The sequence below is a fragment of the Stenella coeruleoalba genome (genome assembly GCF_951394435.1).
Source record: "Stenella coeruleoalba genome assembly, chromosome: 13".
Classification (NCBI taxonomy): domain Eukaryota; kingdom Metazoa; phylum Chordata; class Mammalia; order Artiodactyla; family Delphinidae; genus Stenella; species Stenella coeruleoalba.
The window spans coordinates 35,606,947-35,619,351 of NC_137159.1; positions in this window are offsets into that span (position 1 = coordinate 35,606,947).

A 12,405-nucleotide genomic window follows, 5' to 3' on the forward strand; every position below is an offset into this window, starting at 1 on the left:
AAGTATAAGTTTGAACTATTTACACATAATGTGCTTTAATTCATTACAGCTATTATTCTTTTTTTATTACTAAATTGCTTTCATTTGTTTAATAGAACAATTTTTTTTCTTTTTCTCTCTCTTTTTTTTTTTTTTTTTGGCTGTGTTGGGTCTTCATTGCTGCGCACAGGCTTTCTCTAGTTGTGGCAAGCAGGGGCTACTCTTTGTTGCGGCGTGCGGGCTTCTCATTGCAGTGGCTTCTCTTGTTGTGGAGCACAGGCTCTACGCACATGGGCTTCAGCAGTTGTGGCTCGCAGGCCCTAGAATGCAGCCTCAGTAGTTGTGGTGCATGGGCTTAGTTGCTCCATGCATGTGGGACCTTCCTGGACCAGGGCTCGAACCTGTGTCCCCTGCATTTGAAGGCAGATTCAAAACCACTGTGCCACCAGGGAAGTCCCTAATAGAACAAGTTTTTGCAGGTTTTTTTACATTTTTAATTGAAGTACAGTTGATTTACAATATTGTATTAGTTTCAGGTGTACAGCATAGTGATTTGGTTATACATATATATACATACTTTTCCAGATTCTTTTCTATTATAGCTTATTACAAGATATTGAATATAGTTCCCTGTACTGTACAGTAAACCTTTGTTTATCTATTTTGTATATAGTGATGTGTATCTGTTAATCCCATACTCCTAATTTTTCCCTCCCTCCCCGTTTCCCCATGGTAATCATAAGTTTGTTTTCTATGTCTGTGAGTCTATTTCTGTTTTGTAAATAAGTTCATTTGTATTATTTTTTAGATTCTGCATTATAAGTGATATCATATGATATTTGTCTTTGTCTGACTTACTTCACTTAGTATGACAATCTCTAGATCCATCCATGTTGCTGCAAGTGGCAATTTTTCTTTCTTTTTATGGCTGAGTAATATTCCATTGTATATATTTACCACCTCTTTATCCATTCATCTGTTAATGGACACTTAGGTTGCTTCCATGTCTTGGCTATTGTAAATAGTTACAGCTATTATTTGTATTGATGCTTAAGTTGTCCCATCTTTGGCCAGTAGGAATGTCTTCAAGTTTGTTTCTGACCAATTTTGAGATGGTCTTATTAATCTTTGATAACTTCTTTGATTTCTGCTAAGATAAGCTGGTCCAGTGATCATTGTGTATATTTTCTACTTGAAAAATAGACCTGGAATTAGCCATTTCTTCAAGAAGCTACGTTCTTTCTAGTAGGAAACTCTATTTAGAAACTAACTGCAAAAGGTTCATTGTTACTGAGCTAGTCATTATTTGTAGGCTTTTCTAGCAAGCTACTTTTAAAAAAAATTCTAATGATCCATTGATGTATGTTGAATCTCATTCCATGGCCTCATTTTAGAATGTCTTGTTTTCTCCAGGCTTCTAATGACTCCTTTTATGGTCTTGAACACTCATCTTCCTACCTGGTTTCAGAGAAAGTACCCTTTCTTCCTCTGAATAAAATGTTTTAATTGTTGGAAATCAATAGATTTTGAGGGGCTTCCCTGGTGACACAGTGGTTAAGAATCCGCCTGTCCAGGCAGGGGACATGGGTTCGATCCCTGGTCCGGGAAGATCCCACATGCCGCGGAGCAAGTAAGCCCGTACGACATAACTACTGAGCCCGCACACCACAACTACTGAGCCTGCGCTCTAGAGCCCACGAGCCACAAATACTGAGCCCACGTGCCACAACTACTGAAGCCTGCACGCCTAGAGTCCGTGCTCCACAACAAGAGAAGCCACCGTGATAAGAAGGCCGCTCACGGCAATGAAGAGTAGCCCCCGCTCGAAGCACACACACACAAAAAAGCCCACACGCAGCAATGAAGACCCAATGCAGCCAAAGATAAAATAAATAAATTTAAAAAAAAGATTTTGAGAACATATGATGTCTTCAAGGAGCCTGTTGTGGCATAATTCCTAAGGCGGCAGGTATTAGAATCAGATTGCCTGGATTTTCACTACGGCAGAATGGACACCTCTGTCTTCTTCTTTTTTTTTTTTTTTTTGCGGTACGCGGGCCTCTCACTGTTGTGGCCTCTCCTATTGCGGAGCACAGGCTCCAGACGCGCAGGCTCAGCAGCCATGGCTCACGGGCCCAGCCGCTCCGCGGCATGTGGGATCTTCCCAGACCGGGACGCGACCCCGCGTCCCCTGCATCGGCAGGCGGACTCTCAACCACTGCGCCACCAGGGAAGCCCTTTAATCAGTTTTGACAAACACATAAACCTGCATAAACCCAAAACTCAGAAAGCTACTTGTGCCTCCTTCTCGTCAATCCTCTCCTCGCTTCATCTCCCAGAAACAATCACTGTTCTGATTTCTTTCATCACGGATTAACTATGTTGTAGAACTTTACAAAAATACAATCATTCAGTAGGTACACTTGTGTTTGCCTCTTTGGCTCAGCATCTTTTTGAAATTCATTCATATCATTGTATGTTATCAGTAGTCCCTTCCTCTTTATTGCTGGATAGTATTTCACTTTATGAATATACTTTATTTATCCATTCTCCTGTTAATAAACATTTAGGTTGCTTCCAATGTTCAGCTCTTATGAGTAAAGCTACTATGAACATTCACAGACAACTCATTTTGTGTCTTTATTTCTTTTGAGTAAATTCTTAGAAGCATAAATAGTTGGGCCATGTGGTAGGTGTATGTTTAACTCTATGAGAATATGATTAACTCTGACATAAGAAAAAGACAAACAATCATATAGAAGAATAGGAGAAAGACTCAGATTTTACAAAAGAAGAGATCCAAATGGCCAATAAATATATGAAAAGATGTTCAATTTTATCAGCTATCATGGGAAAGCAATTTAAAATTATAGCGTGATATTCTACAAAATCATAATGCAATACATTATACATCCACCAGAGTGATTAAGTTAAAAAGATGGAAAATACCAAGTATTAGTGAGGAGATGGAATGACTAGAAAGAACTCTCATACACTGCTGGTGTTGAGTGACAGAAATCAGACACACAAAGATTCTTTCTTTATGATTTTATTTACACAAAGTACAAAACCAGTCAAAATTAATCTATGAGTGTGAGGTCAGCATAGAAATTATCCCTCTGTGGGAGTTATGGTAGTGCCTGAAAGGGAACATGAGGAAGCTTTTGGAATAGTGGTAATGTGCTGTTTCTGGATCTGGGTACTGATGACATAGTTGTGTTCAGTTCATGAAAATTCAATGAACTCTACACTCATTATACATGCATTTTTTGGGAGATATTGCATATCTCATTCCAGACCACAGCAATAAAGCAAAAATCAAAATAAAAAGTGAGCTACAGTGGAGGGGGAAGGGTAAGCTGTGACAAAGCGAGAGAGTGGCATGGACATACATACACTACCAAACGTAAAACGGATAGCTAGTGGGAAGCAGCCGCATAGCACAGGGAGATCAGCTAGGTGCTTTGTCACCACCTAGAAGGGTGGGATAGGGAGGGTGGGAGGGAGGGAGACGCAAGAGGGAAGAGATATGGGAACATATGTATATGTATAACTGATTCACTTTGTTATAAAGCAGAAACTAACACACCATTGTAAAGCAATTATACTCCAATAAAGATGTAAAAAAAAAAAGTGAGTTACATGAATTTTTTTGGTTTCTCAGTGAGTATAAAATTTATATTTATACTGTTAAGTGTGCAATAGAATTATGTCTAAAAAGCAACGTACATGGGACTTCTCTGGTGGTCTAGTGGGTAAGACTCTGAGCTCCCAATGCAGGGGGCCCAGGTTCGATCCCTGGTCCAGGAACTAGATCCCGCATGCATGCCACAACTAAGGGTCTGCATGCCACAACTAAGAAGTCTGCACACTGCAACTAAAGATCCCGCGTGCCACAATGAAGATCCCACGTGCCACAACTAAGACCTGGCACAGCAAAAATAAATAAATAATTTTTAAAAATATACATCCCTTAATTTAAAAATAATTCATTGCTAAAAATGCTAATCATCATCTGACCCTTCAGCAAATCATAGTAGTAACATCAAAGATCACTGATGACAGATCACCATAATAAATATAATAATAAAGAAAAAGTTTGAAGTATTGCAAGAATTACCAACATGTGACACAGAGACACAAAGTAAGCACATGCTGTTGGAAAAATACTCCTAATAGACTTGCTTGGCACAGGGTTGCCACAAACCTTCAATTTGTAAGAAGCACAATATCTGCAAAGTGCAACAAAGTGAAGTGCAATAAAACAAGGTATGCCGGTATGTATAGTATAATTCAATAAAAAGTTAAAAAAAACAACCAAACAAAGTACAATACAATACCACGACATACCCACCAGAATGGCTAAAATTAAAAAGACAGAAAATACTAAGTTGGCGAAGATATACAGCAACAAGAATGGCTGTACAGGGGACTTCCTTGGTGGCGCAGTGGTTAAGAATCTACCTGCCAATGCAGGGGACATGGTTTCGAGCCCCGGTCCAGGAAAATCCCACATGCCGTGTGTCAACTAAGCCGGTGCACCACAACTACTGAGCCCTCATGCCACAACTACTGAAACCTGTGTGCCTAGAACCCATGTTCCTCAACAAGAGAAGCCACCTCAATGAGAAGCCCACGCACTGAAACAAAAGAGTAGCCCCCGCTTGCCGCAACTAGAGAAAGCCCACATGCAGCAACAAAGACCCAACTCAGCCAAAAATAAAAATTAATTAATTAATTTTAAAAAAAGAATGGTTGTACAATTCCTTTGGAAAACTGGCAGTATCTACTAATGCTAAAAATATGTATACATATGTGTATATGCAATTATATGTATATCACCCAGCAATTCCATTCCTAGGTATACATGCCAAAAAGAAATGTGTGTGTGTACACACATGTGTGTATATATATACACACATATATGTGTGTGTACATATATGTGTACACACACACATATATATGGCTTAAGACTGTTCAAAGCAGCAGTGTCCATAATAATCCAAAGCTAGGAACCGCCCCAATACCCATCAATGATAGAAAGGATAAATAAATTGTGGTATGCACACACCACCAAATGCTGTGTATCAATGAGAATGAACAAACTCCAGTTGCATGCAACAACATAGATGAACTTCACAAACTTAAAGTTGAGAACCCAGATATCAAAACATATGATTCCATCTATATAAAGTTCAAAAATAGGCAAAACTAATCTATGATGTCAGAAGGAACATATGATTAACTTAGGGGCCTTTGTGACTGGTTCACAGAGACATGAGGTCTCTTGTGGTTGTGAAAATGTTCTGTTTTGTGATCTATGAACATTACACAAGAGTGTGAAGTTTGTGGAAATTCACCAAGCTGAGCATTAACGGCCTGTGCTTTGTACTTTTCTGTATGTATATTACACTTCAATAAAAATCTTTAAAAATGCCCTCAGATCTGAGATCCAATTGGATCTAACCCTACTCACATGCTATCTTGTCTCTTTGGGTCATCTTTTCTTTTTTCCTTTCAGTGTTACCAGAAACATCGTACTATCAAAAAGGGAAGTTCTTTTGCTCCTTGCAACACTGTGAACATAATATATACTTGTGTTCTAGAACAGTCTAGTGACACAGCATTAAGCTATGTCATCAATGTATAATAGCTGACTAGTTTGGAAAAACAGAAAAAAAATGCAGCGTTGAAGTGGCATATGGTATCTACCCCCGTTAGATAAATCATTAACCCGGTGCTCTGTGGTACAGGGTATGTGACTAAGCTTGCAAACCAAGTCAGGGAGCAAAAGTAAGGACACTGTGGCACCTTCCTCTCTCAGGGAACCAGGGAAGAGAACTAATTTGGTGAGGAGCTCCAAGCACCAGCTGTCTCAGTCCAGCTGTTGGTTCTCTCACTAAAGATGCTTCCCTCTTATCTTTAAGGGAAAAAAACACCTTCAAGAAAGGTTTTTAGGTCCTTCTGTATAGCACAGGGAACTACATTCAATCTCCTGTGAGAAACCATAATACAAAAGAATATTTTTTTAAAAGTCTATATGTGGGGCTTACCTGGTGGCGCAGTGGTTGAGAGTCCGCCTGCCGGTGCAGGGGACACGGGTTCGTGCCCCGGTCCGGGAAGATCCCACATGCCGCGGAGCGGCTGGGCCCGTGAGCCATGGCCACTGAGCCTGCGCGTCCTGAGCCCGTGCTCCGCAACGGGAGGGGCCACAACAGTGAGAGGCCCGCATAACCGAAAAAAAAAAAAGTCTATATGTGTATAACTGAGTCACTTTGCTGTACAGCAGAGAGTGGCACAGCACTGTAAATCAACTACACTTCAATAAAAAATTAAATTAAATTTTAAAAAAAGGTTTTTAAAAGGCTGTAAAGTTCAAACAAAACATCCCTTTCCCCCCCTCAATTAATTCACGGGAAACTTTCTGGGGGAGTTGAATGGGTTGTCGATTTATCTACTACAAACTGTTGAAAAATAATCTAAGGAAAGTTTACACGATTTACCTTTTTCCAAACCGAACTTCCCCCGCCCTTGCGGATAGCAACTTCTCCGTTAACGTCTCGATTAGTGGCAGCTGCAATGAATACGGATCATGCAGGAATGTGCGCTTACTCAGCCGGAAGGGGGCGCGCAGGGACGTTACCGAGGATTTCAATTAAATCAGTTTCTGTTTCTATTCCAGGGTGGCTGCCTGATCAAACTACCTGAAGCGAGCTAGGGTGAAACTGCCTCAGAAACTCGGAACAGCTCACCACCGCTTAACAAATTAAGCGCAAACTCTGTATTCTTCAAAGTTCGTTCAGGGTGACTGTTCCAGTGAAAGGTGCCGGTGCATCATGGTCCTTGCTGGGAAAGTATGAAATCAAATACAGCATATTGTAGGAGTCTGGGTAGTGGGATCAGTGACAATTTTGTTTAGCCTCCTCACTTCTTCCATCCCCCTTTGGTGTTAAAAAGTCCATTGTTCTTGAGGGACAACAGAGCAGAGAGCCAGCATTGGTAAAGAAATAGCAAACGCCCAAAATGGCTTTCTCTGGTATTCAAATTTAAGCAATTATTTTCAGCTATTCTCAACACTCAAACCTGGGCCTTGTCATTACCTGTAAAGAAACTACAATAGTTTCAGGACTACCACATTTTTCAAGTACCACCGGAAAAAAGTCACAGATTAAAAAACCCTCACCTGATTTCATTTTATCAAATGGTTAATATTTCTCAACTTCCTGCTAACAGAATATCAAATGCTAGGTTAGCAGCTGGACTAATTATTTTTAGTTGTATATATTGCTTTCTCAACCATATAGGAAACGTTTGAAGACAAAAGTGGCTCCAATTTAGCTTTCCAAGAGAGTTTTTCAAACTCTCTCCCGGTCCAGTCCAGGATATCCATACGTGTCCCATGTGGTGTCTGGAATATGGTGCTTTGCAAATAAATGTAGATAGAAAAAATAAACTAATAAACAGAAGAAAATATGAGGTAATATTTGTATAACCTTGGGGATAGGGAGGTCTTCTTAAGCAGGACAGGAAACCCAGAGAAATTAAAGAAAAAAAATAGACATGTTTGACTACATAAAAATTAATATTTCTTTGCAAGGCAAAAGATATCATAAACAAAATGAAAAGAAAAAGTGAGGGAAAATGTTTGTAATAAAAATGACAGAAAATGGAAACTATGTTAATAAACTGGCTTCCTACAGGTTAATAAACAAAAGACAACACAATAGAAAAGTGAGCCAGTGTATGAAGACGCAATTCATAGAAGAGGAAATAGGAGAAGATGCTTAGTCTCAGTGGGGGTCAGGAAAATGCAATGAATTCATGAATATAAATATGCAAGAAAAGCCTAAAAATACCCAATCTGTGAGTGGTTGTCTCAGGGCCCAGGGGCCTAGGGGAGGGTAATAGACCTGGGATTTGAAGTCAAAAGGGATTTCATCTTTAACTGCAATGCTTTATTTCTTTTATTAAAATATATTAAGATTTAAGAGGAATGTGACAAATGGTAACAGTTATCAAATTTAAGTTCTGTCTTTCTGTGAACATACATTTGCATTTCTTGGGTATATGCCTAGGAGTAGAATTGCTAGGTCATAGGAAATGCATATGTTCCAGTAATGTCCTGTTTCTTAATCTGAGGTGCTGGTTACAGGGTGTGCTCAGATTACGAAAATCCACTGAGATATATTCTGATATGTGCACTTCAATAAAAAGTTAAACAACAAAAATAACAAAAAGTAAAGTTTAACAACTTTATTGAGATAACTTTGACATATAAAAATTGTATATATTTAAGGTATACAACTTGATGTTTTGGTATGTTGTGATACCATTTTTTCCTATGTGTGATACCATTTTTAAACCATCAGATTGGGGGAAAAATAAATTATGAGAGATCAAAGGTATGAACCTTATACAAATTAAATCAATACATATTGACTTGGTGGGATGTCGCTGAGGAGCTAAGTGAAGAAAGTGGTTACCAGTGGGGAGACTGACCTCATTTTTGTAAAAATAAAGAACAAAGATAAAACTCCTTTTATGTGCATTTGTGTATGTATAAGCCAGAAGAAAAGACTGCAATAGATCTAAATTTTATTATGGAAGGGTAAGATTAAAAGAGGAATGAAAAGAGAGATAATTAGCTTTTCTTTAGTCAGCTCTGTATGGTCCGAATTACTAAAACCAGAATTGTTTCTAAGTATTGTTTTTATACTTTTTTTTCTTTAAGGTTTTAAGATTTTATTTAAGTCTGTGATCCAGGACATCATCTCTTGCTGAGTTAGATTATATCCTCAAGTGTATTTTCACAAAGGTACATCAATCCTCTTTGAGTATTTAGAATGCCCTTCTACTGACTTTTTTTTATTGAGGTATAGTTGCTGTACAACATTATAAAAGTTTCAGGTGTACAACATAGTAATTCACAATTTTTAAAGGTTATATTCCATTCATAGTTATAAAATATTAGTTATAATCCCTGTGTTTTACTATATATCCTTGTAGCTTATTTATTTTATATATAGTAGTTTGTACTGCTTAATCTCCCACCCCTATCTTGCCTCTCCTCCCTTCCCTCTCCCCACTGGTAACCACTAGTTCTCTATATCTGTGAGTCTGTTTCCTTTTTGTTATATTCACTAGTTAGTTTTATTTTTTACATTCCACATATAAATGATATAATACAGTATTTGTCTTTCTCTGTGTGACTTATTTCACTTAGCATAATACCCTCCAAGTCCATCCATGTTGTCATAAACAGCAAAATTTTATTCTTTTTTATGGCTTAGTATTCCATATATATATATATAATCTCACATCTTCTTTATACATTCATCTGTTGATGGATGCTTAGGTTGCTTCCTTATCTTGGCAATTGTAAATAATGCTGCTATGATCATTGGGGTGCATGTATCTTTTCAAATTAGTGTTTTCATTTATTTCAGATATATACCCAGGATTGGAATTGTTGGGTCATTTAGTAGTTCTATTTTTAGTTTTTTGAGGAACCTCCATACTGTTTTCCATAGTGACTGCACCAATTTCCATTCCCACCAATGGTGTATGAGGGTTCCCTTTTCTCCAAATCCTCGCCAACATTTGTTATCTGTGTACTTTTTGTCAATAGCCATTCTGACAGGTGTGAGATGATACCTCATTGTGGTTTTAATTTGCATTTCTCTGATGGTTAACGATGTTGAGCATCTTTTTATGTGCCTGTTGGCCATCTCTATGCCTTTGGAAAAATGTCTATTCAGGTCTTCTGCACATTTCTTAATCTGGTTGTTACCAGATTTTTTTCTAGGTACTCTTGTTTGAGAAATAATTCACATATGATAAAATTCACCAATTTAAGGTATATAATTCAGCAATTTTTAGTATATTCACAAAGTTGCACAAACGTTACTGCTATCTAATTCCGAACATTTTAATCACTCCCTGAATCTCCCCCAAACCCTGTACCCATTAAAATTCACTCTCTATTGCTCCTGCCTTTCAGCCCTCAAAACTGCCAATCTACCTTCTGTCTCTATGAATTACCTATTCTGCACATTTCGTATAAATGGAATCGTATAATATATATGTGCCTTTTTGTGTCTGGCTTCTTTCACTTAGCATAATGTTTCTGAGGTTCAACCATGTCATAGTGTGTATCACTAATTCATTCCTCTTTATGGTTAAATAATATTCCATTGTATGGATATAACACATTGATTTACCCATTCCCCAGGTGATCATTTACATTGTTTCCACTTTTTGCCTCTTACGAATAATGCCACCATGAACACTGTGTACAAGTTTTAATGTGGACATAGTTTTCCAACTTTCTTAGGTATACACACAGGAGTGGAATTGCTGGATCATATAGTAACCCTGTGTTTAACCTTTCGAGGAACTGCCAAACCACTTTTTAAAGCAGCTGCATCATTTTACATTTCTACTATCAATGTGCAAGGGTACTAATTTCTCCAGATTCTCTATGACACTTGTTATTGCCTGTGTTTTCTAATATAGCCATTATGGTAAGTATCAAGTGTATCATGTTTGTTTTGATTTGATTTCCCCTGATGGCTAATGACATTGAACATCCTTTCATGGGCTTATTGACCATGTGTATATCTTCTTTGAAAAAAAGTATATATTCAAATCCTTTGCCTATTTTTCAATTTGGTTGACTTATTGTTGAGCTGTGAGTGTTCCTCATATATTCTGTATAAAAGTTCCTTGTCAGATATATGATTTGCAAGTATTTTCTCCCATTTTGTGAGTTATCTTTTCATTTTCTGGATTAATGTCCTTTAAAGCATAAAATATTTTAATTTTGATAAAGACCAATTTATCTATTTTTTCTTTGATTGCTTGTGATTTCAATGTCATATTTAAGAAATTATTGTCTAATCCAAGGTCCTAAAAATATACACCTATATTTTCTTCTAAGAGTTTTATAGTTTTATCTGTTAAGTATTGGTCTCCGATCCATTTTGAGTTAATTTTTGTATGTGGTATGAAATAGGAGTCTACCTTCATTCTTTTACATGTGGATATCCAGTTTTCCCCAGCTTCATTTGTTGAAAAGTCTATTCTTTCCCCCACCTTGAATTGTTTTGCTATGCTTGTTGAAAATTAATTGGTCATAAACATATGGGTTTATTTTTGGACTCAGTGCTACTCCATTGATCTATAGGTCTATCCTTATGCCAGCAGCACATGTCTTGACTACTATCTAGGTAATTTTTTTTTTTTTTTTTTTTTTGCGGTACGCGGGCCTCTCACTGCTGTGGCCTCTCCCGTTGCAGAGCACAGGCTCCGGACGCGCAGGCCCAGCGGCCATGGCTCACGGGCCCAGCCGCTCCGCGGCATGTGGGATCTTCCCGGACTGGGGCATGAACCCGTGTCGCCTGCATCGGCAGGCGGACTCTCAACCACTGCACCACCAGGGAAGCCCTATCTAGGTAATTTTTAAAAAGAAACTGATTAAAAAAATATATATTTGATTGAATTTAGTCATGTAACATCAAAGGACTTATTAAAGCTCTCTCTGGGGACTTTATTGTTTTAAATTTTATTAATCCAGGTATTAGTTTTCTTTTGCTGCTGAAACAAATTACCACAAACTCAGTGGCTTAACACAAAAACAATTTATTATGTTACATATCTGTAGGTTATAAGTCTGACATGGGTCTCACTAGGCTTAAATCAAAGGGTGAGCAGGGCTGAATTCCTTTCTGGAAGTTCTAGAGGAGAATCTGTTTCTTTGTTCAGCTTTTCGTCCATATTCCTTGGCTCACCCCTTCTGTCTGCTTCAAAGCCAGCAGCATTGCATCTCTTTGACCGCTCTGTAGACACATCTCCTTCTGACTCTCTTCTGCCTCCCTCTTCTACATTTAAGGACCCTTGTAATTACATTGACCCACTTGGATACTCCAGAATAATCTTATTTTAAAGTCATCTAAATTGCAACCTTAATTCTAACTGCAACCTAATTCCCCTTTGCTAATTTATTCACAGGTTCTGGGGATTAGGATGCAGACATCTTTTCTTGGGGAGGGGGGGACCATTATTCTGCCTACCACATTCCCCGTCACAAACTTTGAATCATAATACAAATGTTTTTTAGTAGTTTACATCAGTGTATGAGTAGCTTTAAGATCATATAGCAAGTAAGTGACAGGGCTGAGGGAGGACACAGATTTTTTTTTTTTTTTTTTCTGAAAAGAAAACATGATTTTAAACATTCATATCTTACTTGTTTCTAAATGTCTGAGTTCTCGGTCAGACTTGAAAACACTTTAAAAACAAGTCTTTGGCAACCTCCAAATTATTCTTGGTGACCTGAACATCCCTCTGGCCATAATCTTGGGACAGACACAGATGTTTTAATTCCCCAGATGGTGATCCACTTGCCTCATTTTTTATTCAAGAAAT